The 8,096-nt window shown below is 40.7% G+C and overlaps 1 protein-coding gene across 1 annotated transcript in view; it reads left to right on the forward strand.

Annotated features, from left to right (window-relative positions):
- The window catches only part of LOC115482377 (P2X purinoceptor 5-like), a 170,615-nt gene extending 166,408 nt beyond the window's left edge, over nt 1-4,207 (forward strand). Inside the window, exon 11 of the mRNA XM_030222124.1 lies at nt 3,725-4,207. The gene's annotated coding sequence lies outside the window, so the exon portion shown is untranslated. The remainder of the gene's footprint in view (nt 1-3,724) is intronic.
- The last annotated feature ends 3,889 nt before the right edge of the window (nt 4,208-8,096 follow it).

Raw genomic sequence — 8,096 nt, forward strand, 5'->3', positions numbered from 1 at the left:
GGCCCGTCCAGGCCCACCTGTGGCTACGCCCCTGGTTCGGAGTACCAGATACTTAAGTTTTACCAGTTACCCATCTACTTTTCTATCAAACAATGGAGTTGTTTTCCTTTTTTCTTTATGTTTTGTAGTATGTACACTGCTCTGTCCTGTGTAGTCAGTAGAAAGCACTAATAAACTATAAACTATAATGACACTTTGATCTTTTTCTTGAGTGCTGACTCCTAAGGTGAGCCCTAGCATCAGGTAACTCTGATTCGGATTATTCTTCCCAATTTGTATCACTTTGCATTTGTCCACATTTAATTTTATCTGCCATTCAGATGCCTAGTCTTCCAGTTTCCTAATATCTCCCTGCAATTTCTCACAATCCGCATGTGTTTTGATAACTTTGAATAGTTTTGTCATCTGCAAATTTAATCACCTCATTTGTTGTTCCATTTTCCAGATGATTTATAAATATGTTAAATGGCACCAGTGACCAGTCCCAGTACAGATCCCTGTGGCACTCCACTATTCACCTTCCTCCATTCAGAAAATTGGCCATTTAACCCTACCCTCTGTTTCCTGTCCAATAACCAATTCCTAATCAACAGAAGAACACTGCCTCCTATCCCATGACTTTTTTTTAATTTTCTTAGGAGACTCTACAAAGGAACTTTGTCAAAAGCTTTCTGAAAATCCAGATACACTGCATAAACCAGCTCACCTTTATCCACATATTTATTTATGCCTTCAAAGAAATGAAGCAAATTGAAGAGGCTAAACTTCCCTTGGCCGAATTCATTCTGACTGTGTCCCATTAAACAATGTTTGTCTCTGTGTTCCATAATTTTATTCTTTTCAATAGTTTCCACTGTTTTCCTCAGCTCTGAAGTCAGACTTACTGGTCTATAATTTCCCAGATCACCCCGGAGCCCTTTTTAAAAATCGGTGTTATTGGCCACCCTCCAATCTTCAGGTGCTACGGATGATTTTAATGACTGAATTAGGCCCTGCTGTGCCTTCTAGAAGCTATCTGTTAATGCTGTATGCTGTGGTTTAAGTCTTAGTAACTATGGGGAAAAGGGTAAGGAGACTACTTAATAAGGTTTGCTCTTTTAAATTCAAACTGTCTTTATCAATAAACCTACCTTACCTCTTTTAAATCCCAACCTTTAAATCGCTAAAGCACAGAGTAATCAGATTGCCCTAGTAACCTTTGCAGCTATTCTACCTTCCTCACACTTTAATTAACACCTAATTCAGGTCAGTAGTACTGCTACTTCACTTCCAGGCAAGAACAGAAAGTAACTTTCTTTTAAGACAAAGTTTATGCCCTGCTACTATCCTTTTTAATGCTCTTGGCTATTACAGTTAAGTTCCTGCCTCTAGAAGAAAGTTTCAGTTTAAAATTATGGGGAAAAGGGTTGTACACTATGGAAACTAGTTAATAAAGCTTGCTTCTTTTTTTTAAATGAAGACTGAACTAGGCCCTGCTTTGCCTTCTAGAGGCTAGCTGTTAATGCTGTATGCTGTGGTTCAAGTTTTAGAAACTATGGGGAAAATGGTAGGGAGACTAGTTAATAAAGTTTGCTTTTTTAAATTCTTTCTTTATCAATAAACCTACCTTACCTTTTTTAAACCCAACCTTTAAATCACCAAAGCACAGAGTGTTCACTTACCCAGAGAAATATCCTCTTCTCTCGGTGTAATCTATAGTATAATCTCTTTTTTTAAAAACTTTTTATTTATAATTTCAAACTTTTGCATATCACCATCTTTCTGGGAGATCAAGCAATATCAGAAATGTACTAACAAAAATAATATTGGTTATAATTTGTTTCGCCCACAATACAGGTAAAGAGATCCAAGATAAGAGAATTGAAATAAAGAAAAAGAAAAATTCAGGGAAACTGCCCCCAGAATTATCCTTCCAAGACAGCCCATGACAGTGAACATATTGGTCTAAACAATTACATTTACATCCTCCTTAGCTCTAAGAAACTTTTCCATCTGTTTTGGGTCAAAAAAACCTGAAATTGTTTACTCTCAAAAAGAAGTGAACAAACACAAGCAAAACAAAACACAAAAGTGGCTCCAAGGACCTCAACTCGAAAGGCCTTCCACCTCAGCTGTCTCTCTTTTGCTAAATCAGAAAAAATTCTCACTTTAGAACCCAAAAACAGTGTATCCAAATTTCTGAAGGAATGTTTTAAAACTGTATTGTACAAAAGGCACTACCGTTGTAGTTCTCTGTGTAATTACCTCTAAACACAATTCCAAAAATGGAGTAAGATTCATGCCACCTTCCGCTTGATTTTGATCTACCCCCAGTGATTTTCCTGCATTCCAAATATACTGGGATCTTGTTATTGGGGGTGGGGGGGCAATGAAGCCACAAGCATCCTTAGAACCTTCACCAAATGCTTCTTGACCATATCCATTGGAGAAATCAATGGAGGCAGGGAAATTAAGCAGTCTCAAATTATGCTGCCTGATCTGGTTTTCCAGGTTCTTCATCCAACGATGGGTATTGATCTTATCTGTGACAGAGGCTGAATCTTACTTCTCCAAGTTCTGAACTTTATTTTTAAGTAAACCAACTTCTGAGGACTAGTGGAGGTTAATGGGCCTGCATTTGGGTAAGGACAGAATCAGATATTATCCTCTGAATGTTTCTTACTTATAAAGAGGAATGCATGTTTTGAATAGCATCCCAAAGTGACTCATGTCACCATGGCAGGTCATCTACGAGCCCGAATTTCAACCTTGGAAGAAGCCTGGCTCTTCTTGCATCTGTATCTGAAGATCTTTCCTTTGAAGAGGAGCTGGTAATGCCAATGGTTGCACCCATTCTGGACGTTGTTTGCCTGCAGCTCCTGGGGCTGTCCAGCAAGACAATGACCTGCAGCAGAACTACTTCCTGGTTCTGGGAACTCTGCCTTTTTCTCAACGAAGCCCCTTCAATACTGCTGATCTGGGGGTAGATCATCAAAATCAAGCGGAAGGTGGCATGAATCTCACTTCATTTTTGGAATCGTCCTTGGGTTTTTTTTATTTTGTTGTGTATGTTATTGATTTTATGTATGTATTATTGTAATCCACTCAGTTGGTTGGATGGGCAGGCTATAAATTTTGTTAAATAAGGGATCTTTTTACAAACCTGTGGGAAAAATGGCCCTGCGCTAGCAGTGGGGACCGTTTCTCCCACACGCCAGGGTCCTTTTTACCACATCAGGTAAAAAAGCTCCCAGACACACATAGCCATGCAATAAGAGAACTCATGTGGTGGGGAGCCCTTACCGCCACCCATTGAGGTGGCGATAAGGGCTCCTGTGCTAACCCGGTGGTAACCGATTACTGCCAGATTATTACTGCACAAGCCATTTCCAGGGGTTTCTTTTTCCCCCCGGAAATGATGCGTGCTTGGGCAGAACTACCGCCAGCAGCCGCGTTGGGCAGGTGGTACTCCTAAAATAGCGAGCGGTAAGCCTACATTGGGCTTACTGCTGCTCTGTAAAAGGGCCCCCTAAATAAATACATACAAAAATAGCCTTCAAAAAATGTTCTAGCAAGGAGCCATTGCTACTGATTTGTTTGCTGTCTCCTGTTTTAAGTGTTAGGCTAGTAGTCGTCTAGGGAAGGCCCTAAGAATAATCTGCTGCCTTGGGGGATAATCAAGGGAAAGATAAACATTTTGCTGACTTTTCCATTAATAGTTTCTGCCTTGTTTTCTTTGTCTTAGGCACACCTCCATGAATTAATGAGCCTTTGTAGCAGCATCTGCCTCTTCCTCTGCTTTCCATTCAGCACTCAGTCTTCCTGGTTACACTCGGGGAAGGGGACGCTATTTACATCAGGATTTTTCATTTATAGTGATCTGTATCCATATTGGTCTAGGTCTTGTTTTTTAGGGGGGAGGGAGAGGATGCTTTCTAGAGACTGCAAGGTACTGTGGGATCTGTTGCATGATGTCATGCACAGGCATGTGTGGGGTAATTCTATAACAGTGGGTCTATATTTAAGCACCCGGAGGCCACCTGCGTGGGGCTTATTCTATACTTATTCTAACTAGATACATATGCGTGTATGTGCTTAGGTGTGAACACTTATGCCAGCCATAGAACTGTATGTGTCTAAGTAGTAATTATATGCATTATAGTATTCTATAAGGTATGCATGTTAATATGCTCCCCACCCATTCTCTGCCCAGGTTCTACTTATGTATACATCTACCTGTAAAATATGCATGCGTATTTACAGAATAGTGGAATTTTGGCATTTACACATGTATGTGCAGACATACATGTTATTCGAAATTGTGTGTAAATGGAACATAAATGTTAGCACATACTATATAGAATTGCTCCCTTGATGTCATATACTACAGCATCTATTCATATATTAGTGAATAATTGCAGCCGGTTGTGCTGCTATGTATAGTGCATTACAGATTTGCTGTGAAAAAGTTACCTAATCTGAATATTTACATATGAGGAATGAGTGTATCAGAGGGTTTTTTTTAGAGCACGTCTATGACACACCAGGAGCCTAAAATGCATTTTATGATCCTTTTAATTATTTTCAAGAATCTGTTTTGTATAACTAAAATATATTTTCTATCAAAATGTATTTTGTAATAAATTAAATGTAGTTTTCGTACTACTTCAGGTTGCAGTATTATATGTTGGTGTGGTTTTCTGTTCCCCCTCAGTAAACTGTTTGGGGTGAGGACATGACTTTTCTCCCCTCTCCAGAGATGAAGCATGAAATCAAGATGTGCTTTCTCTCTTTATTTTCAATCAATAGCTCATTACTTGTCTGAGGACAAGCAGGACGCGAGGCATATTTTCAAAGCACTTACTTACAAAGTTCCATAGTAACCTATGGAGCTTTGTAAGCCTAAGTGCTTTGAAAATAAGCCAATCTTCACAGGTGGATGATGTCATTTGATGGAGCCCAAGATGAAGAAGTGAGGCTAAAGCTTCAAGAGCAGTCTGAAATACTCTGAGCATGGGCTGAAAGGGCAATTCTATAACTGGGCACCCATATTTACTGGCCACTTGTGTGTGCAAATGTACAGAATACTGTCATGTATTATTTACTTATCTACTTATTTATTAAAAGTTCTTATACAGTGCCTACAAGCTAATAAATGCAATCAAAATGCTGCACAAATAAAAATCCACCCACCTCAAATTGCAAGAACCAGAACCCTCATCACTAATACATCTTCATGTCCTATCCTAACAAAAAACACATTTCATGAATAAACAGGTCTTAAAGGCTTTACAAAAATGATCATAGTGAGACATCAGATGGAGCTCAAGGAGTAATTTATTCCTCAATAAAGGGGCAGCAACAGAAAATGCATGAACCCTCCAAAGTGCATTTCTAATATCATGCATTAAGGATGCTTCCAAAGCACTCCCTGACCTGACCGAAGAGGGCAATTTGGCACGTAAGGTATTGATTTCTAGGACAAATATAATTAAGCCTCCACATGAAGGGCATAAAAAAAACAAATGTGTTTCAACACACTCATGCCTCAACATATAACCAGTACAGCCTATCCAATAAAGGTTGCATTGATAACCACTTAAAATCAGTCTGATAGCTGCATTTTGAGCAACCTGTAACCGCTGCATCAGTTGTTTCATCATACCCAAATACAATGTGTTACAGTAATCCAAAATATGGGTAGAACAGGCAACTGGACTACCAGTTAAAATAAATCTGAGGGTAATAAAAAAAAGTTTCAACCACTTCAATACTTGTATCTTAAAGAAAAACAATCAAACCAGGGTCATACATAAGTAATGCCACACTGGGAAAAGACCAAGGGTCCATCGAGCCCAGCATCCTGTCCACGACAGCAGCCAATCCAGGCCAAGGGCACCTGGCAAGCTTCCCAAACGTACAAACATTCTATACATGTTATTCCTGGAATTGTGGATTTTTCCCAAGTCTATTTAGTAGCAGTTTATGGACTTGTCCTTTAGGAAACCGTCTAACCCCTTTTTAAACTCTGCCAAGCTAACCGCCTTCACCACGTTCTCCGGCAACAAGTTCCAGAGTTTAATTTCGCGTTGGGTGAAGAAAACTTTTCTCCGATTTGTTTTAAATTTACTACACTGTAGTTTCATTGCATGCCCCCTAGTCCTAGTATTTTTGAAAAGCGTGAACAGACGCTTCACATCCACCTGTTCCACTCCACTCATTATTTTATATACCTCTATCATATCTCCCCTCAGCCATCTCTTCTCCAAGCTGAAAAGCCCTAGCCTCCTTAGTCTTTCTTCATAGGGAAGTCATCCCATCCTGCTATCATTTTAGTCGCCCTTCGCTGCACCTTTTCCAATTCCACTATATCTTTCTTGAGATGCGGCGACCAGAATTGAACACAATACTCAAGGTGCGGTCGCAACATGGAGCGATATAATGGCTACAACTGCACCCTGTGTATCTTGCCTACCATGGCACCCCACCCCAACCCCCACCAGAGTATCCATACCTCTAGCCTTCCAAAGCACTCGATTGCTCTGCTTCTGCTGCTTCCAATACCAAGATGGCCACCGATACCTCCTGTCTCATGAAGCTGCCAAGTGAAATCCCAGCAGCCATTTTAGCTGAGGAACTTGTGGGGGCAAGAGCGACCGGGGATTGCTGTTGCCTAGAAGAAGCCACTAGACCACCAGGCTGTTTAAAGCAAAGCTAGGCCTGGGGAGGGCCTTCAGGTTGCGAGAGATTGGAGGGGTTTGGGTTTGATGGAGTGTTGGCCAACAGGGTGACCATTTCAGGTTTATATAGGGCCCTTCACTACCTGAGGCCGGCTAAGAAGCATGGACTTTTACAACAAGATGGTAGCATGAAGTAACATCCCCAATAGGGTTGTTGAATTTCCCTTGATTGGTGAAGGGTATTCTGGGGGTGGTTCATGATGCTATCGGGAATGTCAATTTAGGATTATTCATATAGCATATTTTCTCCCCAGAGGACTTTTAAGGCTGGGATTGTTGCCTCACCCAATTATGCAAAGTGCGGAACAACGGAAGGGACCTTATTTCATATGCTCTGGACCTGTCCCAGAATTGCCTCCTTTTGGGAGGGCATATCTGTATATCTCAGCTGCCTGTTAGTTTCTCAAATTATACTTTCTTTTGTCCCTTGGATACTACATGGGGAGTGAGATATAGGAGTACGCGGCAGGGGGCCCAAATTGTTCCTTCGTAAGGCAGTTTTGATGGGGAAGAAGTGTATTCTCCAGCAATGGGTGGTCCCTGGCAGTCCATCACACTGGCAACAAAGAAATCAGCTACATACTCTTATGCTGTGGGAAGCTAGAGAGGCACATCTTACATGCAAGTGCTCTAAGTGTTTCTTGGTGATATGGTTTGCCTATGTTCAGTTTCTTAACCCAACAATTAGGAGTATGGTTCAAAACAAGTTAAGAACACAAAGAAAAACCTTTGCAAAACACAAGCAAAAACAGTAAAGATAACAAAGAGAAGTCCCCAAGTCAATCGTGGTGACGTATAATACTTTTTTTTATTGACTTGGGGACTTCTCTTTGTTATCTTTACTGTTTTTGCTTGTGTTTGTGGCTGAGGGATAAGTAAATCCCGTTAATGAAGTTTCACTATGCAGTAAGGTTTAACTTGTTGAGACTGCAAAACAGCAAAGGTGACAATGGGAAGTCCCGAAGTCAATCGTGGTGACGTATAATACTTTTTTTATTGACTTTGGGACTTCTCTTTGTCACCTTTGCTGTTTTGCAGTCTCAACAAGTTAAACCTTACTGCATAGTGAAACTTCATTAACGGGCTTTACTTATCCCTCAGCCACACTTCTATTAGGTTTTTCAACTGTGGGAGGGAGGCAGGTTAGTGTAGGGAAGGGGAGGGTGGAGAGGGATAGCAGAGGTTGGGGGAATTTTGGTGGGAGGGTGGGTTGGGAAAGTTTGCAGGGGGAAGCTATAAGAGCAGATGACTTCCTCCCGTTTTCATGGTGGGATCATATTTGGGGGAGAGGGAAATAGTAACAATACAAAAGAAATAAAGCACAAGTGTATTTTGCAAGTTTCAAGGATGCTGTTACCTTATAAGTGATTTGTGTTG

This window comes from Microcaecilia unicolor, chromosome 13 (assembly GCF_901765095.1).
Source record: "Microcaecilia unicolor chromosome 13, aMicUni1.1, whole genome shotgun sequence".
NCBI classification, from domain to species: domain Eukaryota; kingdom Metazoa; phylum Chordata; class Amphibia; order Gymnophiona; family Siphonopidae; genus Microcaecilia; species Microcaecilia unicolor.